Below are 14,759 nucleotides of genomic sequence, written 5' to 3'. Positions count from 1 at the left end.
CGTTTGAAGAAGGTGAAATGGTGTTTCTCAAACTGCAGCCTTATCGGCAAAGCACTGCGGTTTTAAAAAAGCACACAGAAATTGGCAAGCCGATTCTTTGGTCCTTATCAAATTCTTCAGAAGGTGGGTAACGTTACTTACAAATTGTAGCTGTCTGAAGGAGCACGCATACACCCAGTATTTCATGTTTCTTTATTGAAGAAGTATGTGGGAGGTGCAATAGAGACCAACACTGAACTACCGCCAGTTGTAGACGATGGAGTAATCTTACTGGAGCCCGAGACTGTCATTGATCACCGCTGGGTTAAGCAAGGAGGTAAGTTTCTTGAGGGGAGCTTGGTGAAATGGAGGCACTTACCGTCGGAGGAAGTTACCTGGGAAGCGACTGAGGTGCTGTTACAACAGTTTCCACACATGAACCTTAGGGACAAGGTTCCACTTCGTGGGGGGAGTATTGATAAGCCATGTAGGTTCGAGAGAGCACCAAAGCTGAATCCTAAGTATGGGGGAGGAAGATCAGGCGTAAGAACAGGGCTGGCATGAACGTAGAACCCATGCATGCTTGAACGTAGGAACCGGAGCGTGAACGTTGAACCCATGCATGCTTGAACGTAGGAACTGGAGCAGCTAGGCAGCAATTCCAAACGGCTATGAGAGGCTTTACCGCGTCAACTAGTCGTTAGAGTAGTTTTAGGCATCTATTTTTTCCATTTTGTTTTACAGTAGAGTTGATTTCTATTATTTTCTTAGTCGTTGCATTAGAACCTCTATTTTCGGCTGTATATCCGAATAGTTGGTTGAAGTTAATGTATTAATAAGCTCTGGACATGAATAAGAGGAAAATCAGAATTTCTATCATATATTGTCTTGTGGTATGTTCTCAGCCAAAGAGAGCAACTGTGTTCAAGTGCTATTGTGAGCTGACTACCGACTGGGACCATATCAACTGGATTGCTACGCAAAGAAGCTATGTATTTAGATGGACGTGGTCTGTTCATCCATAATCTTCCATGTGGAATGGATCTATCAGCTGAGGAATAGACCTCTGGTTGCATTGCATCACTGCTGCCGCTGTGTATACATTTTGTCTATTATGTAATCAAGCTATATGGGGCTTTATGAACCTTTTCTGTTTGAGAGGAACACTTGTCTCTTGCTCTTTGTTTTATGAAATGGAGAGATAACAAATGATCTGCTATGATGATACTACCAATGGAGATTCTAAAAGGATTCAATCTTACTCTAATGTAACATTGAACTTTTTAAAATTTGCTTTAAGTGAAATTTAGACTCCTGAATACTCTAAAGGTCCATCTGAAATCTTTAGAGAATCTTAAAAACCAGTTGGAGCTTATAAGTTCTAATCCAATTAAAAGAACATGGAATAATTTTAATTATTGTTTTCTCCTGATTTTGAACCACTTCTTGAGATCCATGCTCACATGCTGTAAACTTTTTTATTTTTAATCATGATATTGATCATAGTAATGAATATGCGAATGCCAATTTTATGCTTTAATAAAGGTATCTGCTCACTGGAATTGGACTTCGAATGTGAACATTGACCGCCAAACTTGAAATATCTGAAGTATTTTCCTGAGGAATACATCAGGAGAATTCTTGATCTGCTGTATGTCATTTGATTTATCAAGTTTGATATATCCAAGCTTGACCTCCAAGCTGTTCATCAAGGCCAATACTTAATATGCCATTTGTTGCTGGTGGTCCAAACCGAGAACGATTGACACAGCGGTGTGAACGGGGTTCCGTCTGAGTTGTCTTGGTTGGTGTTGGTTACGCTCCACCTTCCACCGGGAAACCTGCGAGCAAGCCTCGCACCACCACTGGGGTAGTGGGGGCCCTCCGACGGTCAAGTCAGAGGAGATTGGAGGAGAAGGAGAGATAATTGCGGGTAGTAGGAGAATGCTCTGGAAGTTCTTGCTTACCCCCTCCTTCTCCCCCCAGCCGCATATATACCTGGCTGGGGGGTCTCTCAGGGGGGTTTGTCATCGTGGGGCGCGATGGAGTGGCCACTGACATGGCCGTTACAGGGCGTCGTGGAGCAGCGCTGGGTACGGCCATGACAGGGCGTAGTGGAGTTCCGCTTTGTACGGCTGATACAGGAGATCGTGGAACAGCATCGGATACAGCCGTTGCAGGGAGTAGTGGAGCAGGAGGCCTCGGCGTGCCTCTGGGAAGCAACCTGTCGTTATCAAGAGATCTCCGACTCGGGGTCGGAGTGCTGGATCAGGGGGCAGCCGACTCGGGGTCGGGCTGCGGTGCTGAGGATATCCGACTTGGGGTCGGATTGCTAGATTAAGGGGCAGCCGACTCGGGGTCGGGCTGCGAAGCCGAAGATGTCCGACTCGGGGCCGGACTGCTGGATCGAAGGGCAGCCGACTCGAGGTCGGGCTGTGGAGCCGAAGATGTCCGACTCGGGGTCGGATTGCTGGATCAAAGGACAGTCGTAGTCTTCATGGGCGCGCGTGCCGGTCACGTGGAGCATGGCGGCTTAGTTCCCCCGTAACAGTAGCCCCCCACTTCCGAGCCTGGAACCAGAAGGGGAACGGGTGAAGGGAGTGATGCTTCGAGATTGCCGCCATCCCTCGGAGAGGCGCGCGCGCTTCGAGCTCCCCGCCTTCTTTATGGCGTATGGCGGTTGTTGCTGACCTGGCAGTCTGAGGATTTCGGCGGACATCCTTCCTTAATGGCGTCGATTCGCCTTTGGGGCGCGAGCGACCCTTCGGCAGCCAGGCGTCCTCTGGCGTTACCGGGGCGTCACCCACCTGTCCGCCTATTTAACCGGGGGTCCTCCTCCGTCCGCCTTTCTCCTTACAGACATCTTCGAGTTTCTCCTTTGCGCTGCCGTCATCGCCGTCGGACTGTTCGCTTGCTCCTCCTTTTTTTTTTTTTTCTTTTTAACTCTTGGCAGCGTCTTGCCGACTCCTGACTCTCGAAGTTCTTCCGGCCCTAAGCCAGGCATCCGAGGGTTAGGCCTCAGGAAATTCTTCCGGCACTAAGCCAGGCGTCCGAGGGTTAGGCCTCAGGAAATTCTTCCGGCGCTAAGCCAGGCATCCGAGGGTTAGGCCTCAGGAAATTCTTCCGGCACTAAGCCAGGCATCCGAGGGTTAGGCCTCAGGAAATTCTTCCGGCACTAAGCCAGGCATCCGAGGGTTAGGCCTCAGGAAATTCTTCCGGCACTAAGCCAGGCATCCGAGGGTTAGGCCTCAGAAAATTCTTCGGGCACTAAGCCAGGCATCCGAGGGTTAGGCCTCAGGAAATTCTTCCGGCACTAAGCCAGGCATCCGAGGGTTAGGCCTCAGAAAATTCTTCCGGCACTAAGCCAGGCATCCGAGGGTTAGGCCTCAGGAAATTCTTCCGGCACTAAGCCAGGCATCCGAGGGTTAGGCCTCAGGAAATTCTTCCGGCAGGCATCCGAGGGTTAGGCCTCAGAAAATTCTTCCGGCACTAAGCCAGGCATCCGAGGGTTAGGCCTCAGAAAATTCTTCCGGCGCTAAGCCAGGCATCCGAGGGTTAGGCCTCAGAAAATTCTTCCGGCACTAAGCCAGGCATCCGAGGGTTAGGCCTCAGGAAATTCCGCTCGTTGGTCGGCCAAGGCTGGCGCAAGCCGAGGCGACCGGTCGGGGCTTCAGGCTAGTCTGGTCCCGGGATGGTCATCGGGTTAGCCTGGCATCCGAGGGCCGAGCCTCGGAAGATTCCGCTCGTTGGTCGGCCAAAGCTGGCGCAAGCCAAGGCGACCGATCGGGGCTTCAGGCTAGTCTGCTCCCGGGATGATCATCGGGTTAGCCTGGCATCCGAGGGCCGGGCCTCGGGAGATTCCGCTCGTTGGTCGGCCAAGGCTGGCGCAAGCCAAGGCGACCGGTCGGGGCTTCAGGCTAGTCTGCTCCCGGGATGATCATCGGGTTAGCCTGGCATCCGAGGGCCGAGCCTCGGGAGATTCCGCTCGTTGGTCGGCCAAGGCTGGCGCAAGCCAAGGCGACCGGTCGGGGCTTCAGGCTAGTCTGCTCCCGGGATGATCATCGGGTTAGCCTGGCATCCGAGGGCCGAGCCTCGGAAGATTCCGCTCGTTGGTCGGCCAAAGCTGGCGCAAGCCAAGGCGACCGGTCGGGGCTTCAGGCTAGTCTGCTCCCGGGATGATCATCGGGTTAGCCTGGCATCCGAGGGCCGGGCCTCGGGAGATTCCGCTCGTTGGTCGGCCAAGGCTGGCGCAAGCCAAGGCGACCGGTCGGGGCTTCAGGCTAGTCTGCTCCCGGGATGACCATCGGGTTAGCCTGGCATCCGAGGGCCGGGCCTCGGGAGATTCCGCTCGTTGGTCGGCCAAGGCTGGCGCAAGCCGAGGCGACCGGTCGGGGCTTTAGGCTAGTCTGCTCCCGGGATGATCATCGGGTTAGCCTGGCATCCGAGGGCCGTGCCTCGGGAAATTCCGCTCGTTGGCCATGCGCCTGTCGCTTGCAGCCCGACGGGGTTTCTCCGTGGCCAGCTGCGATCGTGTTTCTCCTCTTCTCCAAGCGTTGCCTGGGGAACACCAGAAGGGCATTAAACGCTAATTGATGCGTTACCTGGGAAATCGGATCGCCAGTTGCTGCTTGCGAGGAGTGTCAGTTAAGCGGCCGCGATGCGCGCGTTCTTCGAGGCGGATGCGGCCTGGGCGCGAGCGGAGATATGTGGACCTAGGGGTACGTGCCACCCGGAGTGTCCTGCACAAAGAATGCGATTAAGGAGAATGACGCTTAGGAAATCGCAGGAAGATACGCCTCGAGAGCCAGAACGGCTCCGGATTCAATGCGTCCGCATTTATGGGAGCCACCCGCATCGGAACGACCGGGGGGCTGCAGTTTGGCTATAAATACAGGTGCAGGTGCGATGGAGTTTGCCAAGTCGGAGCTGTTCATGTTGCCATGGATCGTGGACCTTCTCTCTGGCGCATGGCTGAGAGACCCCTGCCGAAGGAACGGGAGGCGCGCCCTTCGCGACTTCCGCCAACTAGCCGTTTCATCTGGGATCAATAAGGAGGTTCTCCCCGGCGGAACTCCGCTCTAGGCGTTTCATCCGGGATCACGTCTCCCCTCCTTGAAGTTCGGCCTCCCGATTGAGCTCCGCACCAGGTGCCTGATCCGGGACCGCGCCTCCATATGCTCTTCCCCCTTGTATTCCTTCTCTCCCCTAACACTGGGAAGGACCGGAATATCCCTTGGAGGTGGCGTTCCCCTGGAGGCAGCGGGAGCTTCGTCTGCGGCGGCTCCTCATCCTCTTCGTGGGGCGTGGATGGCGCCTCCGGTTGGAGGCAGTGTGGACTTCTCCTTCATCCACTTCTTCTTCATCCGCGCCGGCTCTTCGTCTCTTTCGTGAGACGCCGATGGCGCCTCCGGTTGGAAGCACCCACTTCCGACGGGATTGCAACCGCTTCAGATGGAGGTTTCGGGATCCCAGATCTTCAGCTCCTCGGAGTCTCCACCTCTTCTTTACTTTCTTTACATCCTAATTCCCCTCTGGGAATTCCTCGTAATCACACGAGCACGCCGTTGTAACCAGAAATTATTGAAATGCAAAGTGTTATACATGTTTGAACTGTCTTTCTGGCATCGTCGTTCTACTGGTAATACATCCGCAGGTTAGCGGAATTCCAGCTCCTTAGAATTTCTCGACCATCTAGGGCCTCCAACAGGTAGGAGCCAGGTCGGTTTACCCAGCGAACCTTATATGGGCCTTCCCAATTTGGCGCTAGCTTCCCACCTTCCGCAAGAACACGCCTTACATCATAGTTTGCCATAGTGAGGGAGATCACCATGGCGTCGTCGTGGGGGGTCTGAACCCCCTTTACATCTTCATCACAAAAAGTGATTACATTACCGACCCTCTGCCTCTTTGCGACGGCTGCCCTTGATGCTTCAGTCGAGCCTCCCGCGTTCCTCTCGGGCCGGGGGCAGCCCCCAGTGATAGTATGGATCACGCCCGCGACGGGTCGATTCTGCTCCCGAGGCTCCGGAGGGGCCGGGTCGGCCGGACGCGAGTTTGCGGGGGGACGTCGGTCGTTCACGTATCGACCAAGACGCCCTCGGCGGATGAGAGCCTCGATCTCGTCCCGAAGCTGGAAGCAGTCTTCGGTGTCGTGGCCGTGGTCCCGGTGGTACTCACAGTACGCCCGAGAGGGCCTCCTCCCAGGGATCTTCTTCATCTGTCTCGGGACCGGGAGGTCCTCTCGCCCCTTGATTTCCATGAGGATCTGGGCCCGGGGAGTCAGGAGAGGAGTGTACCGGTTGAAACGTCGGGGCGGAGAACGAGAGCGTAGGGCGCCGTGGTTCCTCGCCGGCGACGGGCTTCTGCGCCGACGTTGAGGCGTCGGGCTCCTCCCCTGGCGTGCCTCTTTTCGCCTTTTCTTCCCGAGCTTTGGAGGGATCTCGGCGGCCTCCTTGCTCCGGTGGGCGGCCGCCTCCTCGGCGTCCGCATACTGGTTCGCCCGGGACAACAGCTCCGGGAAGCTCCGCGGCAGGCGTTTGTCCAGGGAGAAGGTGAGTCTGCCCTTTCGGAAGCCACGCTTCAGGGCTGAAAGAGCCACCTCCTGGCTCAGGTTCCGGACTTCCAACGTAGCCTTGTTGAAGCGGGTAAGATAATCCCGCAAGCTTTCTCCCTCGTTTTGCCGGACATCAAAGAGGGAGTCGGAGACCAGTCGCCGCCGGCTACTGACGGCGAAATGGCTGATGAAGAGGCGAGTGAACTGGTCAAAGGACTGGATAGAGTCAGCCTCCAGGCCGGCGAACCACGCCCTGGCTGGGCCACGGAGGGTCGCCGGGAAGGCCTTGCAGAGGAGAGGATCTGATGCTCCATGGAGGAGCATAAGAGTCCTGAAACTCTCCACGTGATCCCGCGGGTCCGCCGCCCCGTCATAGGGCTCGATCGCCGGCATTTTGAATTCCGGCGGATTTGGGGTCCGCAGGATCCTCGAGGCAAGCGCCGGTTGGGAGGAGATCTCCAAGTCGGCGAAGAGATCTTTGGAGTGGCCCTTCAGGACCTGGAGTTATCTGTGGAGATCGTCCACCCGCCGGTCCAGGGAGCGCGACCGGTGGGTGGGAGACAAGGAGCGGCGCGAGGGGGACCGACTGGAGTGCGGGCCCCTCGAGGACTGGGGGGTCGGAGAACGCGCCCGGGTCCGCCTCTCGTACCCCGCGCAGCTTCGATGAGAAGGTCCTGGCAGAATGGACCGTGCTCGAGAACCTTCCTCGCGCCGGCGCTCCTCCCCATGGGAGAGGAAGGAGCGCGGGTTAAGGAGGACAGGTGAGCGCTCAGGGAGCAGCGGCTCCTGGGCCCGCTGCGGCGCCCGAGACATCACACCCTGTAGGTTCTGCACCGCCTCCGCGAGGGTGCGGACCTGCTGGGCTAACTGGTCGAACTGAGCGGTTTCGACCATCTGAATCGGGGGTGGAACGGTGGAGTGTTGCTGAGAATGTGTTGGAGACGCAGCGGCCTCCCGGCCGGAGGCGCGAGAGGCCCCGCGACCGGAGGCATTGGAAGCTCCACGACCACCTCGCCGTGCCATTACGATCGCTCTAAGATTCGGGCCCTCCTTCTAGCGCCAACTGTTGCTGGTGGTCCAAACCGAGAACGATTGACACAGCGGTGTGAACGGGGTTCCGTCTGAGTTGTCTTGGTTGGTGTTGGTTACGCTCCACCTTCCACCGGAAAACCTGCGAGCAAGCCTCGCACCACCACTGGGGTAGTGGGGGCCCTCCGACGGTCAAGTCAGAGAAGATTGGAGGAGAAGGAGAGATAATTGCGGGTAGTAGGAGAATGCTCTGGAAGTTCTTGCTTACCCCCCCCTTCTCCCCCCAGCCGCATATATACCTGGCTGGGGGGTCTCTCAGGGGGGTTTGTCATCGTGGGGCGCGATGGAGTGGCCACTGACATGGCCGTTACAGGGCGTCGTGGAGCAGCGCTGGGTACGGCCATGACAGGGCGTAGTGGAGTTCCGCTTTGTACGGCTGATACAGGAGATCGTGGAACAGCATCGGATACAGCCGTTGCAGGGAGTAGTGGAGCAGGAGGCCTCGGCGTGCCTCTGGGAAGCAACCTGTCGTTATCAAGAGATCTCCGACTCGGGGTCGGAGTGCTGGATCAGGGGGCAGCCGACTCGGGGTCGGGCTGCGGTGCTGAGGATATCCGACTTGGGGTCGGATTGCTAGATTAAGGGGCAGCCGACTCGGGGTCGGGCTGCGAAGCCGAAGATGTCCGACTCGGGGCCGGACTGCCGGATCGAAGGGCAGCCGACTCGAGGTCGGGCTGTGGAGCCGAAGATGTCCGACTCGGGGTCGGATTGCTGGATCAAAGGACAGCCGTAGTCTTCATGGGCGCGCGTGCCGGTCACGTGGAGCATGGCGGCTTAGTTCCCCCGTAACACCATTCAAAACAAAGTATTGGTTTTAAGTACTGAATTTGCTTCCATGTTCGTTGGGCAGAAGTAGCATTTCTTTTTGTTTTTTAATAGATATACATATTCTGACGCAAGTTTTGCCTTGTATCACTATGTGCTGTGTCCCTTATATTGGAACTTCCGTATTTGTTAGTTAGCTTTTCCATACTTAAAGAGAAGCAAATAAAGATTCTTCATGCATGCTTGTCATTTTCTTGCTATACTTGATTCACCCACTGTGTGCTGCATTTTGGTTGGAGGAAAAATGGTCATACAAAAGAAAAATCGGAAAAGATGTCAATAAAATCCACCACAGTTATCATTATAAACGAATGCTACTTGATTAGTTTATTATGTGCCCTTTCTCCTGTGCGACCACTTGGAATAGAAAAGAAAGATAATGCCACGCCTGATATACTGTTATGAAAGAGAAGCAATGCTATATATGTACATGGTTAAACCTTTAATGATCCACCCAACCCACGTTCCCAGCTACCGGAAATGACGACATTTGCAATAAAGCTTAGAAGAGTATCTAAAAGTACACCCCTATCTTAAAAAAAAAAAAAAAAATCAAAACCTGGCCGCCACCTAGGCATACCACTACAACAAAAATGGTTTTTGCCGACTCTATATTGCCGATGCTAGATAAAAGCGTCGGCGATTTTTTTTAACCGCCGACGCTTTTAAGAAGCGTCGCTAAAAAACGTTCCGCCGACGCTTTTTTTTAGCGTCGACGTATAGGGGCAATTATGGGAATGAGTCGGCGGCGGGGGTGGTGGTGCGGCGCTGCGGAAGAGGAAGAGGAGACAGGAAGGTGAGAGGAGTGGCGATGGAGAGCACGCTGAAGGAGATCAGAAGGGACAAGCCGTCGGTGCTCGATATGGATCCTGAGTCCACCATCGGCGGCGGCGTGGAGGACGTCTACGGCGAGGATCGAGCCACCGAGGAGCAGCTCGTTACCCCCTGGACCCTATCTGTCGCCAGGTCTGACCCGATCTCCGTCGGTACCATCGGTTCTTTCTTTTTTTCTATTCATCGTGCTTTTCTTGATTTTTTTCGCGGTGATCTTGTTTGGTTTCGCTGTTTGACGGTTTCTTGAATTTATGCTGTCGATTCTTTCATTTCTCTCTTCTTGCGTGTTTTTCTTGAATCTTTCGGTTGATTTTGTTTGCATTCTCTTAATTTGAACGTTTTCTGAGTTCTCAAACGTGTTTGATGATCTCGTCGGTCGGTATGATCGAGGAAATGCTATGGCCTTTTGCTGTTGCTTTCTTGAACCGGATTCACTGGTTTTGACTGGGGTCTCGATATTATTTTAATGGTTCTTGCCCATTTTCTGTAATTCTCCCTCCGAAATTCACTGAATTTGTCTGGGTTTTTGTGATAACCGCCCCACTCCCAAGAGAAACGGAGGGGGGGGGGGGGGGGGCGACTACAGTCGTGCAGGCCTTCGTAATCCCTGATAGTGGGCGGTTACAACCGTCCGCCTTCCCAGCAATCGGAGGCTACAAGAAGCCCCGATCGGTGGAGAATTTCATCATCCTCTTCCCTCCTCCTCCACTGTCTTTCTCTCACAATCCTCTCCGATTGGCAGGACCCGGTGTTAGATCCACGCTGCTGGAGCAGAGGGCTACGTCGTCGGAATAGGAGACTAACGATCCCCTTTAGAGCAGGTAAAGCCCTTCTTCCTAATTTATTTTGTAGATCTAGTTAAAAAAAAAAAGAAAAAGAAAGGAAGAGGGTAGTGGGCGCCGGCTGCGGTGGCCGCGAGCTGTGTCGGCCGCAAGCCGCGGTGGTCGCAAGGGGCGGCCGGTGCCGCTGACAGGCCGGGGAGCGCTGCTGGCTGCGGCTCGGTCCCTCCTCGAGCCAGATCTTCCATCCGCGAAAAAAAAAAAAAAGGGAGGAAAGGGGGAAGGAGAAATCGGGAGAAGAGAAGAGGAGGAGAAGAAAAAGAAAGAAAGAAAAAAAAGGGAGAAGAAGGTTCTGGAAGGAAGAAGGAAGAAAAGAAAAGAAGAAAAGAAGAAAAATAAAAGAAAAAGAAAAGAAAAGGAAAGGAAAAAAAAAAAGAAAGATCCTTAACGGGTCCGACCTAACGGGTCTGATCCGAGTACGGGTCTGAACCTATTAGGCCCAAATAAAATAAAAGAAAAATGGGTTTAGCCAAATTTGACTAAAACCGAGCCAGTCAGATTAGGCTAAGTTCGGACGAACCCAAACTATAAATTGGGTTAAATCCGAACCAAATTAAGCCCAATTGAGTTGGGTCTGAACCTAATTAAGCTGAGTTAGTCTCAGCATACCCAAATTGAATATGAATCAAGCCCAATTCAAAACCAGTTTAACTAAATTGAGACCGAATTGACTTTGGGTTGACCCTGACTCAAGCCTAGATGAGCCACATTGATCCTGGACCAAAATTAAACTTAATTGGACTTGAAATTGAGCCCAATAACATAATCAGAAGACCAAATTGACCCGATAGGGCTAGACCCAATCAGGAACCGAGCCCAATTCTTTAATTAAAGACCCAATTGACCTACGTGAACCCAATCTGGTTCTAAATCGAGGCCAAGGGCTCTAAATTAAATAAATTGGACTTGAGATCCAAGCAAGTAAATTCATGTTATGATAAATTAGAAAATTATGAAATAAATAGAGAATAATGTGACCCCTATGTGATTTATTTAGGTGATCAAGGATTTGTCACCCGGACGTAAGAAATTGGAAAGCATATTGCTGTAAGTAACCTTGGCACTGATCTTAAAGTTTTTAAATTACTATTTATTCATCATTATGAAAATGTATTGCTTATGATATATTTTCCTCAAAATTAGGATCAAGTATATGATTGCATGTGATACATGAATTTGATTAAAGAGCATCCTTCATGTATGAGTTATGAAATTATGATTATGTTAGACTGCATGAAAAATGATATTTGAGGCATGTTTATGCATTTTAAATTATATAATGACATTTATCATTTTCCAACCTATTTATGATGATTATGATTTATGAAAGAAAAAGAATATGATTTATGAACTCTCAGATAGCTATGACCACCTCTAGAAATAGAGGCCAGTCGACACCCTGGAGCTAGCATCCAAAGAATAACAGGCCCTCTGCCAACAGGTTAAAGTTGGTAACGAATAACAGAATTAGTCGACTAAGATTAACAGGCCCTGTCACGGGATTATAGTGACCATAGCAGCACATCCGTCTGAGAGTATGTTTTATAAAGTATGGATAAATGGCGATATTTCTATATGATTTGCATTATCATGATTTTGAACTTTCATGGATGGAACATGCATTGCTTTATGACCTGATTCGTGTATATCATCTATAAAATGTTTTATTTTACTACAACTGTTGGCTTTTTAATCACTGCATTGGCATAATTGTACTTGATCCAATAAGATAGTACCTGGTTACTTACTGAGCTGTGTAGCTCATACCTTTTTATCTACTTTTTTCCTACAGATGAATAAGACCACTAGGAGCAGGGAGCTTGATGTTATTCAGGGTTGGGGTAATTGAAAATCTTATGTAATAATCAGATTTTAGAAGCTCTGTACTGTTCCAAATTTTTCACTAATGTTATGACATTAGTAAATAAAACTATTTATTTTTATTATAAAATTTTTATGTGGCTTCGTGTTATTGTGTGCATAAGATAGCAATAGCATGGCCGTGTCATGATCCGAATTTGGGGTGCGACAGTTTTGATACCAATTCTTTTGGCTCATTGCTTATTTAGTTCATTTCCTTTTTTTCTTTTCTCTTAAAATAGATTACTTATGAAGTGACCGTATATGGTGTTGAAATATCATTTTACTCTGTCTGAAAGTAACTTTTCATTCTTTAAAATAAGTTAAAGAAATGGTGAACGTGCGCTTTTTGTTGAATTTTTTATTTTTATCCCTTTTTCTATTACAGATTGATGATTATTGTCTTCATATTTTTAGCAAACTCAATCCGTTGAATGGTGTTTGTGTTTCTTTTAAGCCTCTGGTTGCAAGTGTTTAGGATTAGGGCCATACAATTTGTTGAAAATTGTGAGTGTATTAAAACGAAGAGCCATGTTCCTAAATGGTGAACCCTCTTATGGATAGAACAATTAGCAAAAGGTAGAAAATTAATTGCAATAGAGCTTTTGAAGTTGGTTGCCATAGTAGCTCAGAATTTCTGACATTGCCTCTGAATTAGGGATCGCAATCGGGTCAGGTCGAACATAAACAGATCGGGTCAGATTCAGATCGGATCAGAAAATCATAGACCTGAACCCGACTTGTTTATTAAACAGGTCAGAAATTATAACCTGAACCCGACCTGTTTAATAAACAAGTAACCCGATCCGATCTGTTTAATCTGTTTAATAAATAGATAACCTGTTTACCCAACAGGATCCGACCTGTTTAACCTATTTAGCCCAACCCGATCCTGTTTAATCGGTTTAATTAAAAATTTCTTCAGATTTCATACTAAATCGAAGAAGCACCAAAAAGAAATCTGGGAAGAAGAAAAACATAGACTCCGGAGCTTGTTCTGTTTCAAGAACACATCAAGTTACAATTTTTTTTCCAAAAAATATGAAACAAAAAAATCTAGATTTCTAATCACAAAATCAAAACAAAGAACAGAAGCAAGAAAGCCCTGATCAAAGTACAAAAAAATGAGTTTCAGAAGAAAAAAAACCCACCTTCAGACCAACCCGGTCCTCTTCCTGTGGTCTCCTCTGGTGCTCAATCCCACCCGTGTGATCTCTCTTTCCCTCTCTTGCTCTTTCACTGCATCACCATCACGGCCGTCACTGCTGCTCTGCTGCTTCCGTTGTTCCGAGGGTCGCCCCAGTCTCTGACCCTCCTGCCCCCCACCAGCACGGTGACGGGTCCCGCCCTTCCCTCCGCGGCCATGGCCATGGCGACCATAAAGTTCATGAGAATGTCCTCGTAGTTGCGCTGGCGACGGAGGGGAGGGAGGCGTAGCCGGCGGCGAGATAGAACAGAAGCAAGATCAACAAAACCTAGATTTCTAATCACAAAATCAGAACAAAGATGAAGATAAAATAGAAGCAAGAAAGCCCCGATCAAAGTACGAAAAAATGATTTTCAGGAAAAAAAACCCACCTTCAGAGCATTAATAAGGCCGGCCCGGTCCTCTGCGCTCAGATCTACGCATCAACAAACACCAAGAAGAGGAACAGAGATCAAAAAATTAAAAGAAATAAAAAAAGAGAGATCCGAGGGAAATAGCGGAGGGGAAAGGAAACCGGGAGTGGTAGTGGGGAGAGCGGAACCGAGATCGGATAGATTGAGGCTGTCTTCTTGCTTGTCGTTGCTCATCGTCACCTCCGCCGAGATGCGAGAGAGAGCAAAACCCTAGGGAGAGACAGAAGGATTGGGGAGCGAGGGGAAAGGGTGAATAGGAATTAGGAAGGACTAGAGTTATCATAGCGGGGAACCCAGACGCCATGGCTTCGCAAAGATCACGGACCAAGGGATGATCCAGATCCTTGGAGGAGATCTAGAGTTAGGGCTTCATACCTCTCAGTCTTCGGATCCGGCCGTAGAGAAGCTCGTAGAGGAGGACGCGGCGTTGCCATGGGACTGTGGGAAGGGCCGGCGGCGACTTCGTGGGCGACGTACTCGTGGGTGTCGACGAAGGAGCAGGACCGGGCAGCGACCAGCTCGGTGACGAATCGACGGGAGGGGAGGGAGGGGGCTGGTTTGCGGAGGCGGAAGAGGCGGTCGGGAAGGCAGGAGGGGTCGTCGGTGCCGTCGGAGGAGTCAGATGCGGTGGGCTCGAGGGTGGGGGAGGAGGTGGACTAGAGGGAGAGCCGGAGAGGTCGAAGTGTCGAACCAAAAAAAAAAAAAAAAAAGGGCACCGGTGCCGTAATGACCCGTGGGGAGAATATTTTAGATGGGTGATCGTCCTGCTATGCCCTTGTTGAACCCAACTCATATACTAAACAGAGGTTATTAAACGAATTATACAGATTAAACATGTCAGATACAGGTTAAATCTATATCTGATCTAATTAATAAACAGGTTAAACGGTTCAACTTATTTATGATCTGAATCTGTTTAGACCAAATCCAAATCTGTTTATGGCGGATCGAACATGGATCGGATTGGCAGATCGGGTCATATTTTGCCATCCCTACTCTAAATTTCTGGCTTCAAATTTCTCATTTGAATAACTTAAAAGAAGGAAAGGACATAAATTACTGTGATGAAAAATATCCCATGCCTGGTCTTAAAATAAATACCTCATAAGCAGCTTAAGGGACTAATACCAAAAGCAAGAAGATAGAAAATTATAATCATT

The 14,759-nt window shown here is 50.5% G+C and overlaps 1 long non-coding RNA gene across 3 annotated transcripts; it reads right to left on the bottom strand.

Moving 5' to 3' along the window:
- Positions 1–12,937: 12,937 nt before the first annotated feature.
- On the bottom strand, positions 12,938–14,332 carry LOC113462138. 3 transcript variants are annotated; one of them, XR_005511596.1, is made up of 3 exons: positions 13,558–14,326; positions 13,131–13,462; positions 12,942–12,976 (listed from the first exon to the last, which is right to left on the bottom strand). It is a non-coding gene; the product is annotated as an uncharacterized LOC113462138 (long non-coding RNA). The 3 variants fall into 3 exon arrangements; XR_005511595.1 differs by having other exon boundaries at positions 12,938–13,462; positions 13,558–14,332; XR_005511597.1 differs by having other exon boundaries at positions 12,938–13,454; positions 13,558–14,332.
- Between the last annotated feature and the right edge of the window lie 427 nt (positions 14,333–14,759).

The sequence above is a fragment of the Phoenix dactylifera genome, chromosome 4 (assembly GCF_009389715.1).
Source record: "Phoenix dactylifera cultivar Barhee BC4 chromosome 4, palm_55x_up_171113_PBpolish2nd_filt_p, whole genome shotgun sequence".
NCBI classification, from domain to species: Eukaryota; Viridiplantae; Streptophyta; class Magnoliopsida; order Arecales; family Arecaceae; genus Phoenix; species Phoenix dactylifera.
Note: the sequence above shows the minus strand (reverse complement) of the source record. Positions and strands in the feature narration are given on the sequence as shown.